The sequence below is a fragment of the Belonocnema kinseyi genome, chromosome 6 (assembly GCF_010883055.1).
Source record: "Belonocnema kinseyi isolate 2016_QV_RU_SX_M_011 chromosome 6, B_treatae_v1, whole genome shotgun sequence".
In the NCBI taxonomy this organism is placed as follows: Eukaryota; Metazoa; Arthropoda; class Insecta; order Hymenoptera; family Cynipidae; genus Belonocnema; species Belonocnema kinseyi.
Window position 1 is genome coordinate 45677167 of NC_046662.1, and position 16862 is coordinate 45694028.

Genomic DNA, 16862 nt, shown 5'->3' on the forward strand with positions numbered 1-16862 from the left:
TAAATAACCCATCTAAAATTTTTTTAATTCTTTCATATTCCTTCAAATTACAAAAATAAATTTAAAATTCCTTGACATCTTTTAAAACATCCTCAAATATTTGAAATCCTTAAAAATCTTTTGAAATCTCTAGAAATTTTTTAAAGCTCTTGAAAATGTCTTGAAATTTTAAAAATACCCAAAAATATTTCAAATTCTTTAAAATATCATATTAAATTACTGTAATAAATTGAAAATTCTTTATCATCTTTTAAAACATCCTCGAATATTTAAAATCCTTAAAAATCTTTTCAAATCTCTGGACATTTTTTAAAGCTCTTAAAAATATCTTGAAATTTTAAAAATACCCTGAAATATTTCAAATCCTTTAAAATATCATATTAAATTACTGTAATAAATTAAAAATTCTAAGGCATCTTTTAAACCATCCTCAAATATTTTAAATCCTTAAAAATATTTTGAAATACCTAGAACTTTTTTTTGAAATTTCGGAAGTACTTTGGAATTTTTCTAAATAACCTTCTAAAATTTTTTTAATTCTTTGAAATTCCTTAAAATTATAAAAAAAAGTTTAAAATTTTTTGACATCTTTTAAAACATCTTAAAATATTTAAAACCTTTTGAAGTGTCTTGAAATTTTTAAAGCTCTTTAAAATATCTCGAATTTTTAAAGATACCCTAAAATGTTGCAAAAGATTTTAAATACTTGAGGATATTTTAAAAGATGTCATGAAATTTTAAATTTATTTTTATAAGTTAAAGTAATTTCAAAGAATTCAAAAAATAGCAGGTGTATTTTTAAAGTTTCAAAAGTACTTTAGAAATCTAAAAAATTACCGAAATTTAATATGAGATTTTAAAAGATTTGAAATATTTCAGAGTATTTTTAAAATTCCAAGATACTTTCAAGAGCTTTAAAACTTTTCAAGAGATTTCAAAAGATTTGTAAGGATTTTAAATAATTTAGAATGTTTTAAAATTTGCCAAGGAATTTCCAATTGCTTACAGTAATTAATTATGATATTTTAAAGGATTTGATATATTTTGGGATATTTTAATAGATTTCAAGGAATTTTCAATTGATTTTAATGGTAGAATATTAATTTGTTTTGTCCAAAATTCATATATATTTTTTAATTCCTTTTTTAGTATACAATTCAACTTGTTGAATGAACATTTAACTTTTTGTTTAAACATTTTACTATTTTGTTGAAAACAGTTAAAAAAAACTTTTTCGTTAATTTATGCATTTCATTCCAAATTTATATATTTTTTTGCAGAAAACTAATTGTTTTAGTTGAAAGTTTAACTGTTTCTATCAAAAATTAGTCAACTATTCATTAATAATAATATAATGTTTCATAATTATAATATTAACAATAACATAAAAGTGTATTTCTTTGGTTCAAAATTGATTGATTTTGTTGAGAATTCGTCTTGTTTGTTTAAAAACATTTTTTAAACTGAATGTTTAACTATTTCATGTTTGACTTAAAAACTAAATTTAAAAAATTCAACTATTTTGTTAAAACTTCATATTTATTTATATTTAATGGAAAACGTGTCATTTTTGGTGAAACATAAATATTATTGATTGAAAACTATTTCTTTATTTGAAAATTTAACTATTTTTTCGAAAATTCTTTAATGGTTGAAAATAATATTCATAACTAAAGATTAACTTGTCCCATTTTTGGCTTATAATGAATCCATTTTTTAGTTGAAAATTTAACTATTTGCTTCAAAATTCATGTATTTTTTTAGAAAATTCATCTTTATGGTTAAGACTTAACCTTTTTCTTTGAAAAATTGTCTTTTTCGGTGAAAAATTAATTTTCTTAGTCTATTCGGTTTTTGGTTTAAAAGTTATCTTTTTTAGATAAAGAACTAAACATCTGATTGAAAATTGATGTATTTTCTTTAAAGTTAATTTTTTTGTAGAAAATTAATGTTTGCTTTTTAAAATTCATCTCGTTACTTTAAAATAAGTTTTTTTTGGTAGAAAAATTAATCTTCTTGGCTGAAAATTTATCTTTTTGGTTATAAATTCAACTTTTTAGTTAAAAATTCAATAATTTGTTTGTAAATTCATTTTGTTCCGTGAAACATTAATCATTTTCGTGAAAAATTTATTTCTGTGACGAAAAATTTATTTATTTTGTTGAAAATTCGTCTTTCAGATATAAAAATATTCTTTTTGGTTGGGAATTCATCTTTATGGTTAGAAATTCAACTATTTGGTTAAAATGTTAGCTTTGGGAACAATGATTTTTAATTTTAATAAAAAAGTTCTTTTTTTGTGTAGAAACTTCACTTTTCTGTTTGAAAATTCATAAATTTTGTCAGAGGTTTGTCTTTTTGGGTAAAAAGTTGATCTTTTTGGTTAGAAGTTCAATCAATTCGTTAAAAAGTAATTTTTTTGTAGACGAAATTCATAATTTTAGCCCAAATTGATCTTTTTGGTTGATAAATCCTCTATTGGGTTAAAAATTCATCTTTTTTCTTGAAGATCTAATTTCATTTTTTTTTCTCATTAATGGTCATTATCGGTTGAAAATTAATTTTTTCACTAGAGAAATTTACTATTTCACCTTTGGTTTGAAATATAGAATTTACCTTGGTTATAAGAAACCTTTTATTCAAGATTCACCATTTTAATTAAAAGTTAAGTTTCTTGTTTAAAAATTTGTCTAATGTGATTTATAATTTGTTTTCGTTGAAAATATTAATTCTTGCAACTGAAAATTTAACTATTCAATTTTTTGCTTAAGAGTTACCTTTTTTATTTGAAAATTCAGGGTTTTTTTTAGTTCGTAATTTTGGTCAAATAAGTTTTGTTCGAGACATTTTTCTTATTTCTAATTACTACTAAACACGAGTTATCGGTCATCGGCAGTAACAAGTCTGTGTGAGCCTATGTGACTTTGTGTGAGTTTCTTCTTTCTAACGATGAGTCATAATTTTTCGTATAGTGGATTTCAAAACCTCATATTCTTTTTACAAAAGTTGGAAGAGATCTTTTTAGTCTTTTAAATTTACCATGGTAATTTCATCTTGAAATTGCTCGTTTACCTTGATATACTAAATATTAAATGTTCATGCATTATTTGACCGCACGTGTAACTTTTAAATCGTAAAAATAAAATTAGATATGCGCAAATTCAGAATGTGTTAGTTAAGCCGAAGGAGCTGTAACGAAAGAGAATTCACAATCACCAAGTTACGGTCGTTGATGCTTTGACCTTTAGTTTTAAAAAGATACACTTTTTATCGCAATCCGCAACAGAGTCGTTTCCATGTCGTGGACAGTGTCAATGTGAAATTTTATCGGAACAGAATAAAATGTTTTTATTACATATTGGTTATTCTCTTTAAACTTCCCCATATTTCGAGCGTAAATTTTTCAATTTTTCAATGAAAATTTTTGGGCGATTTTCTGGGAATTTCCTCACTTTTTTTAGATCGAAATGTTTGACCCTCAATCATAAATTCGATATCTCGGTAGTGATTTTTTAACCAAAAAAATACATTTTTAATCGCGATCCGCAGCACAGTAAGGTATGTGTATTACTGTGCTACGGATATCAATTTTTTATTAGTATTTGTATTTACTTGTAAAAAATTGAAAATTATATTTTTAATCACTACCAAAAACCGATTTTCGAAACCTGTGAAATTGCAATTGAAAAGTTCTTAGACGATTTATACAGAATCAGTTAATTTTTTTTTAATTAAAACTTTTTACTCTTATTCAAATAATTAATATCTAGCAAGCGATTTTTTTTCATTTAAACTGAATATCGTATTTCAGATCGCAATCCGCAGCCTAGCCAGTTTTGAAAATGGATGACTGTTCTTAATTAAATTTTATTGGCTTTTACATCAAGAACACCTCTTAGAAGCGGACTTCTGTCTTAACTTTAAATTGAATCTTAAAATTGTTATTTTTGGAGGGTGGGGGTTAAAAATTCGATTACTTTGTTGGAGAATTCTACTATTTAACTGACGATTAATCTGCTTTGTTGAAAAGTACAAGGTTTAAACAATTTATTATTATTGTTAATGATTTTTTTTCTTTTATATAATAATTATATAAAAAATTAACTTTCGATCTTGTAATGACACATATTCTTAATTAAGATCATCAGATGATACAAAATTTACTTATTTAATTGTGAAAAAATCTTTAAATTGAATCTGATTCGATTTTCTTCGATGAAAATAAACGAAACTCTTAGAGAGTATCTAGAAGATTCCTTCATAATATTCAAACACTGGGTATAAACTTTTTTGTTATCAGAGTCTAACATTTATACATTATAAATTAAACAGACTCTAAAAATGAACGTCTTTGAAATAAAGCATAAGAGTTTCTTCCTACATAAAATAATGTTTTATTCTTGAAATTTGTAATAATATTGAAGAATGACATCCAATAAAAATGGAAATGAGACACATAATTCTTGAAGAATTATTCTAAGCTTCTAAGAAATAAATGATGGAATAAGGCGTTTAAAAATCATAAATTTTATTTCAGTGTCTAGTCAGTAAGCTTCTTTTTTTAATTCCCTAACCACATTATAATTCGTTAGTTACAATTTAAGCGGATTTAGATAGTACAAACTATCTTCTGAATCCTACTCATTCTTATCAACAGCTTCAATTAATTTAGGTGATAAAACCAGTAATTTCAGATTTATAAAAAAAAAAATTATCATAAATCACTTTTTGGGATCATGTGAATTAGTCACGTTTTGCGAATGCTCAAGAAAATAATAGATAGAAAAAAGTTTCTCGGTGAAAATGACTTTTAGATCTGAAAAAATTATATTAAATAATTATCAAGTAATAATATACAAATATTAGACAAGATTAATATGATTCTAATTTTAAATTGTGCAGGTTACTATCTCCAAAAAAAAGCTGACTCACATTGAGGTTGAAATATTCACTTTAGAACATTAATGAAATAAAAATAATTCAATTTTTAAAAGCTTTGTTCTAGCATGGTTTTATTTTTAGAACAAGCTTTTGTCAAAGATTAATTTGTAAAAGGGGCATTGCAAATTGGACAGCTTATTTAAAAATACTCAGTTTAATAATTAAAAATATTTAATGCTTTATTCCGAAAATTTTAATTTCGATATTGTGTCACAAATTTAAAAAGTTATTTCAGTTTTATAGATTTTAAGTTGACAGAATTGCCGAAAAAATATAAAATTTAAACATTTATTTTAACCAAAAAAATTAGACTTCTACAATAAAAGATGAATTTTTAATTAGAAAAAAGAATTTTCAACAGAACAGTTAAATTTCTGAAAAAAAATCTTGAACATAATAGTTGAATTTTTATCCAAATAATTCAATTTTTAAACAAATAGTCAAATACAAATTTGAATTTTGAATTAAATAGTCAAATTTTTAATAACAAAGGATTAAACTTCAACCAAGAACAGTTCCATTTCCAAAAAAATAATTAAATTTTTACTTTACGAAAACGAATTTTTTAGAAAAAAGCAGAATTTTCAATAAAAGTGTATTAAATCATATTTCGACAATAAGTACAAATTTTCAATAAAATAATGTAATTTTGAACGAAATATTTAAATTTTCCGCCTACAAAAATGAATTCTCAACAAGAAATGTATTTGCATTTTCAGCCAAAAGATAATTTTCAATAAGAAAGTTTATAACAAAATATGTATTGCAATTTTCAACCAAAAAATATTAAACTTTTTACAAAAGAGATGATTTATAAAACCAAAAAGACGAATTTTCAATCAAGAAGATTAATTTTGTACAAAAAACAGGCAATTTTAGCAAAATACATGAATTTTCAAACAACTGGTTGAATTTGTACCCTAAAAAGCCCATTTGAAACCGAAGATTTGAATTTTTAACTTAAATTATGAATTTTTCAACCAAAAAGCTGAATTTGCTTTGAAATAGTGACCTAATTGCCCCAAATTTTTGCATTCGTCGTTTATAATTGAAAGTCAAACCACTGACCACTGAAAGTAAATGATTGTGAATTCTCTTTTGTTAAAGCTCGTTCGGCTTTAACGAACACATTCTCATCACGTGCCTGGTGGGCAAAGAGATCTAAAGCAAATTTTTAGATTTAGTTTAGACAGAAAACTTTCATACAACATTTTATGGTAACTTTTGCCTTTATCCACAAATTCTATTTTTTCTTTGTGATGTAATTTTTACGACTAAATCAAAAATACGCATCTTTAAACAAAATAATTTACAACAAATTTTTCGATTTTTCCTAGGTGAGCTATTTATTTTGTTCACACTTGTGTCGTTTTATCAATAATTTGAATTTTTTAAATCTTATTTTGGACGAATAAAACAAAAACAACGCGCCTTTTCAAAAAATTATTCATAAAAAATGTGTAGATATCTTTCGGGCAAACAACTTTTATCCATTCATGTTCTTCAAATCTTCTGCTGATTTTCCAAAAATCTAAATGTTCCAATTTTTATGCTTTTTTTACAATCAAAACATAGACTGCAATATTTGTAAACAAAAATTCCAGAAAATAGTTCAATTTTCAAGGCAAGATATGAATTTTCAACTTTAATGATGAATCTTTGATAAAAAAAAATTATTTTTTAATAAAGTAGTTCAACCTTGAACCAATTATCTCAATTATTCAACAATCAAAAGAATGTTCTGCCAATTATGTACTCAGGACTTAATTCAGAGAATTTCAGGGAAAGAATTCAGGGAATTCATGGCATTTAGGAAACTTGGAAAATTCTAAGAATTCAAAAATCTAAGTGAATTCAGAGAATTTCAGGTAAAGAGTTCAGAGAATTCAGGGAATTCAAGGCATGTTGGGAATTCAAAGAATTTTAGGAATTTCTCTACTTCGCAATATTTAAGGAATTCAGGGGATTCAAAGGAATTTTAAGGAAGACTAGGAATTCAGAATACTCATGGAATTAACGTTTCTGAGGGAATCTAGAGAATTCATAGAATTTAGAGATTCTAGAGAATTCTGGAATTTCAGAGCTTTTGAGAAATTTTAGGACTTTAGAGAATTTCATGAAACTGAAAGAATTGAAAAATTTCAAGGAATTTAGGGAATTGAAGGAGTTTAATGAATTAAAAAAATTTCAAGAATTACAGGGAATTCACAGCATGTAGGAAATTCAAGCAATTCAGGGGATTTATAAAATCCAAAGAATTTTATGAATTCAGAATACTCAAGGATTTCAGAGAAGACAAGGAATTCCGAAAATTCCTAATTATGAAGTAATTGTAGGATTTCAGGTGATTGGGTAAATTCCAGGGATTTGAAAGCATAATTCAATGAATTCAGAATTGAAATTGCCATTTAAAGAAATTAGTTAAATGGAAGAAATTAAAGGTCTTCAAAGAATTCAGGAAATTTCGGGAAATAAGAAAATTCATGGAATGCAAGAAATTTAAGGAATTCAAAAAAATCAAGGGATTTTGAGCGATTCAGAGAAGTCAGGAAATTTATAAGAAATTCAGAGAATTCAAAGAATTTAGGGAATTCGGAATATTCAAAGAATTAATGAAATTAAAGAAATTAAAGTTGTTCAGAAAATTTAGAAAACTAAGGGAGTTCAGATCGTTTATGGAATGCAGGGAATTCAGCGAACTCAGGGAATTCCAAGATTTTAAGGAATTTAAGAAATTCGAAATATTCAATGAGTTCAGGGGATTCAGAGAATTCCGAATATTCGAGGAATTCAGGACATTCAAGGATTTCACGGAATTAAACGAATTTAAGGGATTTCAGAGAATTGTAATAAGTTTGAACAATTTTATTATTATTACTGAAACTAATATCAGAATTAATAAAGATTAAAGGCTTTTTTTTATTTCAACTACTTAAAGTCATAAAAAAACCTAATAAATAAAATATGAAATTTATTAACTCAAGGAAAACGTCAAATATGTTTATTTCAAAAATATTAGTTTCCAATTACTAATTTTTATTTTGTTCTCTCATTTCAAAGATTAAAAATTGATCCCAAAGAATTTAATATATTATACGTTAATTATTATTATTTTATCTCTAAACTTATGTGATTCTAAACTTTAAATGATAAAACGAACCTCTTAAAAAAATAATTAAAAAAATAAACACATCAATATGAATAGAATTTACTAGATAGACTTTCAAATTTGTTTAAGTGAACTCCTAAGACATCAAATGTAAAGCTTTTATATTTTAATTTAAAAATATTAAAACATTTTTTAACTTGAAAAATTTTATTTGAAAATTTTTCATATATTTAAACTCTTTATTGGAAATAATTTTTTTTAAACCTGAAGCGATTCAGATATTACATAGTGCATATATTACATAATTTTATGAGTGATATGACTTTTTTCCAATATCAAGAGTTTATCAAAATTAACAATTTTTATCTACATTTGCATAATTAAATTGGATCAGGCACACCAATGCTTCAATTTTTAAATAATTATTGAAAGACAACTTTACATGAACTGTCACTTTCGGATAAAACATCAATTTCAAATTAAGTAATAAAAAAAAATCTTCTAAGACGAAAAAAAATCTTCTATGTTACAAAATTTGTGCTTTTGTTGAAAATTCATTGTTTTGGTTGAGAATTCTTGAATTTTGTGAAAAAAATCGCTCGTTTTGGTAATAAATTTTTTTTTTTAAATGTATCTTTTTTAGTTTCAAATTAACCTTTTTGTTTAAGAATTTTGGATTTTATTAAAAATTCGTGTTTCTTTTGTAGTAAAATAATCTTTTTAATGAGAAATTAACCTTTTTTAGTTGAAAATTTATTTTTTTTGTCAGTAAGTTAATCTTCTTGTTTGAAAATTAATCTTTCTTATTTGAAAATTAAGCGTTTTAGATCAAAATTCTTGAATTTTGTTAAAAATTTGCCTTTTTTTTGTATTAAAATAATCTTTTTAATTGAAAATTCAACTTTTTGGTTCAGAATTATTGAAATTCGTAGGTTTCAAAGTTGATTTTATTTCTTAAAAATTAAAAAATTCTTCTTCCTTAAAAATTAAATCATGTGGTTTAGAATTCTTAAATTTTATTAAAAATTCTTCTTCTTTGGTAATTCAACTTTTTAGTTTAGAATTTTTGAATTTTGTCAAACCTTGATCTTTTTGTTTATAAGAACGGAAACTGGAAATTAAAAACGGGTTGGGGGAGGGGGGGTCATAGTCAAAATAAAATTATACATATTTTTCATTTATTTATTTCATTTATTTATTTTACCTTTAAGAATTAAAATTTTTTTTCTAAAAGTACTAGTAAGGTTTTTATTACGCGTCCAGATGATGAATGTTTTTGGTTGAAAATTAATCTTTTTGTTTCAAAATTTATATTTTTTTGTTAAAATTTTAACTTTTTGGTTAAATATTTTTGAATTTTGTTTAAAAAATTGTTCTTTTTGGTAATAAAATATTTTGTTTCTTAAATATATCTATTTTAGTTGAAACTTAAGCTTTTTGTTCGAGAATTCTTGGATTATCTTGAAAATTCCTCTTTTTTTGGTAATAAATTAATATTTCGTTTAAAAATGAATCTTTTTTATTTGAAAATTCAACATTTGGTTGGGAATTATAGAATTTTATTGAAAATTCGTCTTTTTTGATAGTAAAATAATCTTTTCCGTCAAACATTCATCTTTTTATGTTGAAAACTTATCTTCTTTTGTAGCATATTAATCTTCTTGTTTAAAAATTATTTTTTTTTATTCGATAATCAAACTTTTTAGTTCAAAATTCTTGAATTTCGTTAAAAATTAGTCTTTTTTGTAGTAAAATAATATTTTTGTTTAAAAATTCAACATTTTGATTCAGAATTCTTGAATTTCGCAGGTTTGCAAGTTGATCTTATTTCTTAAAAATTAATGAAAAAAATTCCTTAAAAATTAAATTATGTGGTTTGAAATTCTTGAATTTTATTAAAAATTCTTCTTCTTTGGTAATAAAATAATCTTTTTCTTCAAAAATTCATCTTTTTTAGTTAAAAATTCGTCTTTTTTGTTAATAAAATAATATTTTTGTCTGAAAAATTATCTTCTTAATTTTAAAATTAAAATTTTAGTTCAGAATTTTTGGATTTTAATTTAAAAATTCTTTTTTTGCAAGTAAGTAATTTTTCTTCTTTGAAATATCATCTTTTTCAGTTGACAATTCAACTTTTTAGTTTAGAATTCTTGCATTTTGTTAAACCTTCATCTTTTTGGTGATAAGAGTTCTTGAATTTTCTTTAAAATTTGTCTGTTTAGGCAATAAATTAATCCTTTTGTTTAAAAATTCGTCTTTCTTTAGTCCCACTTTTTGTTAGTAAAATAATATTTTTACTTGAAAATTTTTCTCTTTTAGTTGCAAATTCAACTTTTTGGTTCAGGATTCTTCAGCTTTGTTAAAAATTCGTCTTTTTATAGTAAGTTAATTTTGTTGTTTAAAAATTAATCTTTTTGGTTGAAAATTTGTCTTTTTTAGTTGCAAATTCATCTTTTTGGTTCAGAATTCTTCAATTTTTAAAAAAAATTCAACTATTTTTGCAATAAATTAATCCTGTTGTTCAAAAATTCTTATTTCTTTCGTTCCAAATTCAACTTTTTGATTAAAAATTTTTTTAATATTGGTCAAAAATTCATCTTTTTGGTAGGAAAATAATAATTTTGCTTAAAAATTGGTATTTTTTCGTTGCAAGTTCAACTTTTTGGTTGAGAATTATTTAATTTGGTAAAAAATTCGTCTTTTTTATAGTTAGTTAATTTTTGTGTTTAAAAATTAATCTTTTTTAGTTGAAAATACAACTTTTTGCCTGAAAAATCTTGAATTTGGTTAAAAATTCGTGTTTCTTCTGTATAAAATTAATCTTTTTGTTCAAAAATTAATCTTTATCGTTAAAAATGTCACAACTATGTTTTAAAGTTGAACTGCTCTTTTAAAAAATTAAAAAATTCTGTCTTAAAAATTCAACTTTTTGTTTGAGAACTCTTGAATTTTGTTAAAAATTCGTTTTTTTGGTAGTAAATTAGTTTTTTTTTAATTCATCTATTTGGTTAAAAATGTAACAATTAGGTGTTGCATTTTTTGTACGACGATTCAATATTTTTGTCAAAAATTCATCTCTTTGGATGTAACTTAAACTATTTTGCTGAAAATTCGTTGTCTTTTTTTTGAAAACTAATCTAGTTTAGTTGAAAATTCAACTTTTGGGTTTAGAAAATTAGAAAATTCATTGTTTTTTTATAATTTCAAAAAATTATTTTTTAAATCAATAGCTTGCCGATTTCATGTTTGGTTATTAACTTACTTTTCTTAGTTTCAAAATTCAATAATACCTGGGTTAACTGTACCATAAAATTTAGTTAGACACATTTCCACACTTATTTAGAAAATCACTTTTTTATTTAAATTCTTGATTTACTACAGAAGTTTATAATTGACCACAACAAAAATCGACATAAACCTAAAATCGTATTTTACCCCCAAAAAATCGATAGTTGTCAAAGAGGGAGAGGGGGGTGAACAATTAAAAAATATTAATTTTATCATTAACATTTGATTCACTTTGACCCAATGTTTATCAAATCCACATGGTTTCTGCTGATCCAAAAAAAGTCGCGAAAAACCTTGAATTACTCGTTTTAATCAACACAGACTTGAACTACAAAACAAGTATAGCAACGATCATACACAACGCAAAATTAAAATTATTCATGACTTTATCTGTTATGTCGAAAAATCGATCTGACGAATACGAAAGCACGATAACCCTGAACAGTACTGTTATTCTGAAACAAAAGTTTTTTATGTGTGTATCATGGTTTCTTTTATTATCTAAGCATTATCACTAACGTCATATGAATTTCATTGTTAATTGAAAAATGCGAGATGCAGCCCGTGCAACGTTAAAACTTATCGGAATTCCTGTTATAGAATTATTGCGAAAGCAGTGCAGTAATTTTTTTTCATCATTTCTTTTGCCAAAACTATAATAACAGAATGTTACATTGTTGGATAGAAGGAGAATGATTGAAAATTATTATTAGCCTCACGCTATCCATCATAACTTTAAACCTGGTTCAATGAATCTGCCGAGTTATAGAAATTTATTTAAATTTTAAAATAACATTTTTCTGAAAAAAAACTTCTCACTTTGCTCTACTAGGAATCGAACCACAGAGCTTCCGATTGCCGGTCGAGCGCTTTTTGAAATAAGCTATCAGAGAGATTGAAAGAAAAATCATTTTTCAGAAATACACTAAGTATACTAAATTTTAACTTAATATACATATATTTTTTATGATACGAGTAATTTAAAGGAATCTGTATTATCATCAGAGGTAGTTAATGTCGATCAGTGTAGATGTCGTTCTACAATCTGTGAAAATATAAATCTAAACTGTCGATCAAGTTAACTCTTCAAATAACAGAAAATGCTTAAAGTCATTTCCGGCTAGATGAAAAATAATTATTTTAAATTAAAATTTTTCTGAAAAAGTGAGAAGATCTTTTTTCAGAAAAAATCAATTTTAAAATTAAAGAAAATGATTTTGGTTAAAAAGTTTTTAAATTCCGTAGAATATAAACCCTATCTTTAAAATTAATATTTTGTTGGTGATAAATTAACTGAAATCTTTTCTGGGTGAAAACCTTTTTGCAAAGCTGTCTTCTTTATTTAAAAGTTCATCTTTTTAGCAGAAATATTGCATCCTTCTTCAGTAGAAATGCAACTTTTTTATTTAAAATTCAATTATTTCCTAAAAAATGTACTTTTAGTTTGAAATTCGTATTTTTGTGTTTAAAATAAATTGGAAATCTTTTTGCATGAAAATTCAACTCTTTTTTTTTAAATTTGTCTTTTTGATTTAAGATTTCATCTTTTTAAACAAAAATATTGCATCTTTCTTGGACAAAAATACAACTGTTTTGTTGAAAATTCAACTGTTCTAGAAAACGTAATTTTTGTTTAAAATTCATATTTTTCTGTCAAAAAGAAAATTAACCTCTTTTTGCACGAAAATTCAACTCGATTTTGAAGTTTTGTGTTTTGATTTAAAAATTCGCCGTTTTAATCAAATTTTTATTTTTCTTGGTGAAAAATGTAACTGTTAGGGTTGAAATTTAATAATCTTGTTAGAAAGTCATACTTTTCGGTTGAAAATTCGATTATGTAACAGAAAATTAACTTTTTCTTTCAAATTCTCATTTTGATATGAAAATTTTATTATTTTTTTAAAGATTTTTTTTAATTTTTCTGTTTTAGAAGAAATTTCATATTTCTTGAATACAAATGCAACTGTTCGGTTGAAAATTAAACTTTTTTCATAAATTTTTGTCTTTTTTATTTTAAAATCGACCTGCTTTATCAGAAATGACATTTTTCTAGCACAAAAATGCAACTGTTTGCTTGAAAATTCAACAAGTTTGTAAAAAAAGTCGCACTTTTTGATAGAAAATTCTGCTGCTCTGTTTAAAATTTGATGTATTTTATCTGGCTACAAAGATTCGCCCGTTTTAATGGAAAATTTCATTTTTTTCACAGTCAACTGGGATCTTTTTTTGGTTGAAAATTTAACTATTTTAAATTTTAATATATTGTAAAAGAAATTTCAAACTCTTGACTTAAAAAATTTTTGACTTAAAAATTCGCCTTCTTATGCGGAAATTACATAATTCTTGGATAAAAATGCAACAGTTTGAATAAAAATTTAAGAATTTTGTCGAAAAGTCGTACTTCTTGGTAAAATTCTTTTCTGTTTTGTTTAAAATTTAACTATTTTATAGAAAATTTAATTTAAAAAAAATATTTTGGTGCTGAAAAATTTAATTAAATCTTGGCTGGATGAAAGTTCAACTTAAAAAAAAACTGTCGTTTTTCAGTCAAATTCTTCTGTTTTAGAAATCCAAATTTTTTCGCAGAAACTTATTTTTTATAAAAAAAACTCATATTTTGATCTTAAAAAGTCAACTGAAATCTTTTATGGGTGAAAATTCAACTATTTTGTATAAAAATTCGTCTATTTTAAGAGAAATTTCATGTTTTTGACTGGAAATGCAACTATTTCGTAGAAAATTCAACAATTTTAATAAAAATTTAACCTTTTTTGTTAAGAATACTTTTTTTTCATTGAAAATTCATTTTTTTCATAAAAAATTACTTCTTGCTTAAAAATTCATATCTTGATCATAAAAAGTTGAATGAAATCTTTTTCAACAGAAAATTGAAGTATTTGTTGAAAATTTATCTCTTTTATTTAAAAATTCATCTGTTTTGATAGAAATGTCATCTTTCTTGAATAAAAATGCAGCTCTTCAATGTAAAATTAAACTCTTTCTTTAAAGTTTGCCTTTTTGATCTTAAAATTCATCTTCTTTAGCAAAAATTACGTATTTCTTAAAGTAATTTTAATTCTATTTACAATAATTTTACACGAAACTCTTGCATTTTTACCCAACAAAAATTAAAGTTCAAAGCAATAAAATTAGTTTTTTATCAAAAAAGGAGAATTCTCAACTTAAAAAGATCAATCTCTAAAAATGGAAAAGTTGCTTTTTTAGTTAAAAAACTAATTTTTAAACAGAAAAGCTTTGCCACTAAACAGTTAAATTTTTAACCAGGTATAAGCCTTCAATAAGAAAATTAACAATGTAGTTTAACTTTTACGTGAATATTTGAATTTTTAAATAAAAAAGATTTATTAATAAAGCTAAAAAAAATTTAATAACTGAATATTCTGTTAGGCGAAATTTTAGTTCACTTTTTACAATAAAGGTATGAATTTTAAAACAAGAACTGAATTTGTGCAAAATAATTGAATTTTTAATCGAAAAAGAAGAATTTTTTTAGTTAAGAAGAATTAATTTCTCATTAAAATAGCTATATTTTCTACCAAAAAGTTGCAGTTTTATTCGAGAAAGATAAAATTTCTACTAAATCTGATGAAATTTTAAGTCAAAAGGATACATTCATCCAAAAATGTAGTTAAATTTTATGTGAAAAAAAATATTTCAATAAACTTTTCACGATCAAAATATGAACTTTTAAACAAGAAACAAGTTTCCACACAAAAAATGGAATTTTCAATAATAAAAAAGTATTTTTTGACCAAAAAGGATAACTTTTTAATCAAATTTTTGAACACTACCGAATAGTTGCATTTTTATCCAAAAAAGATCAAATTTCTTTCAAAACAGACGAATTTGAAAAAAAATTTTAATAGTTTAATTTTAATCTAAAGAGATTCAAGTTGACTTCTCGAAAAATTTTTTTAAACCGAACAGAATAATTTTTTAATCAAAATAGTTGAATTATCTATGAAATTATTGCATTTTTATTCAAGATAGATCAAATTTTCACTAAAATAGAGGAATTTGATTAAAAAGCGGAAGTTTTTTTTTAAGTTTAACTTTCACCCAGAAAATATTTAAGTTCATTTTTCACCACCAAAATATAAATTCAAAGAAATTTAATTTTCTATAAAATAGTTGAATTTTAATGAAAACAACAGAATTTTTAACCGAAAAGTACGACTTTTCAACAAAGTTATTGAATTTTCATTCAAACAGTTGCGTTTTTATCCCAAAAAGGTGTAATTTCTGCGAAAGAAGATGAATTTAAAAGAAAAGTATTTTAAACCATAAAAAGAATAACTTTTTAATAACATATTTTTAACCAAAAAAATGATTTCTTAACAAAACGACTCAAACAAATTAGTTGAATACCCTAGCAAAAAATAATAATTTTCAAGCTAAACTTGCATATTTATAACAAAAGATGAAATTTCTACTAAAGCATATGACTTCTTAAAGCAAAAAGATAAATTTAAAAAAAAATAGTTGAATTTTCTATTAAAAATATTCCAGTTAACTTTTTTGAAAAAAAATTTTGAATTTTCATACAAGAAATAATTTTCTTGGAAAAAATAGAATTTTCTACAAAATAGTTGCATTTTTATTAAAAAAAATGAAATTTCACTCAAAATAGATGAATTTAGATTAGACAAAAGTTTAAAATTTTCTTGAATTTTCATTTTAAAAAATAATTTAGTTGACTTTTAAAGATCAGAATATCAATTTTGAAACAAAAAATAAGTTTCTACAAAAAAGTTGAATTTTAAATTCAAAAATACGAATTTTGTCAAGCAAAAATAAAGAATTGCTACGAAAACAGTTAAATTTTTGACCAAAAAAGGCGAACTTAACAAAACCGTTGGAGTTACAACCAAAAATGATATCTTTTAAGAAAAGTGTTAAATTTTCAACCAAATATTAAAAATATAAGTAAACAGATAATTTTTAGGAGAAAGTTTTTGCGAATTTGGAAAAGTTACATAAATAAGTGACGGACCCTCTACCGTAACAAATCATATCAAAATTTTTACCCCCCCCCCCCCCCCCCCCCCCCCCCCCCCCCCCCCCCGTAATAAAACCCTTAAGCTTTCTTGTAATTTCAGTGAAGTTCTTTGTGACGTCATTTTTTGCATTTAAAAAGTAATAATCAACATCTCTTTTGTATGTTATATGATACTACAGAAATAATTTTAACCTCTCTTATAGTACAGTTTTAACCTTTTAATCATGGGAGCATCAGATTAATATGTACTTTATAACAGTTTCGTTCAATTACACGAGGACATTATCATAAAGATACTGATAAGAAAGATGGTTACCGTAATTAATAGCCACAATATTTAATCAAATGTTTCACACAAAATTACACTTGTATTTACAGTCTGAATAAGAGCCTAATTTTTGAATAAATATGCACCCAAAAAATTTTTTAATTAGACAGTGATGGATAGAAAATTATTTGCCGCATGTAGCGCTTTTCCAATTTTCTCTAAAAGAATATTATTTT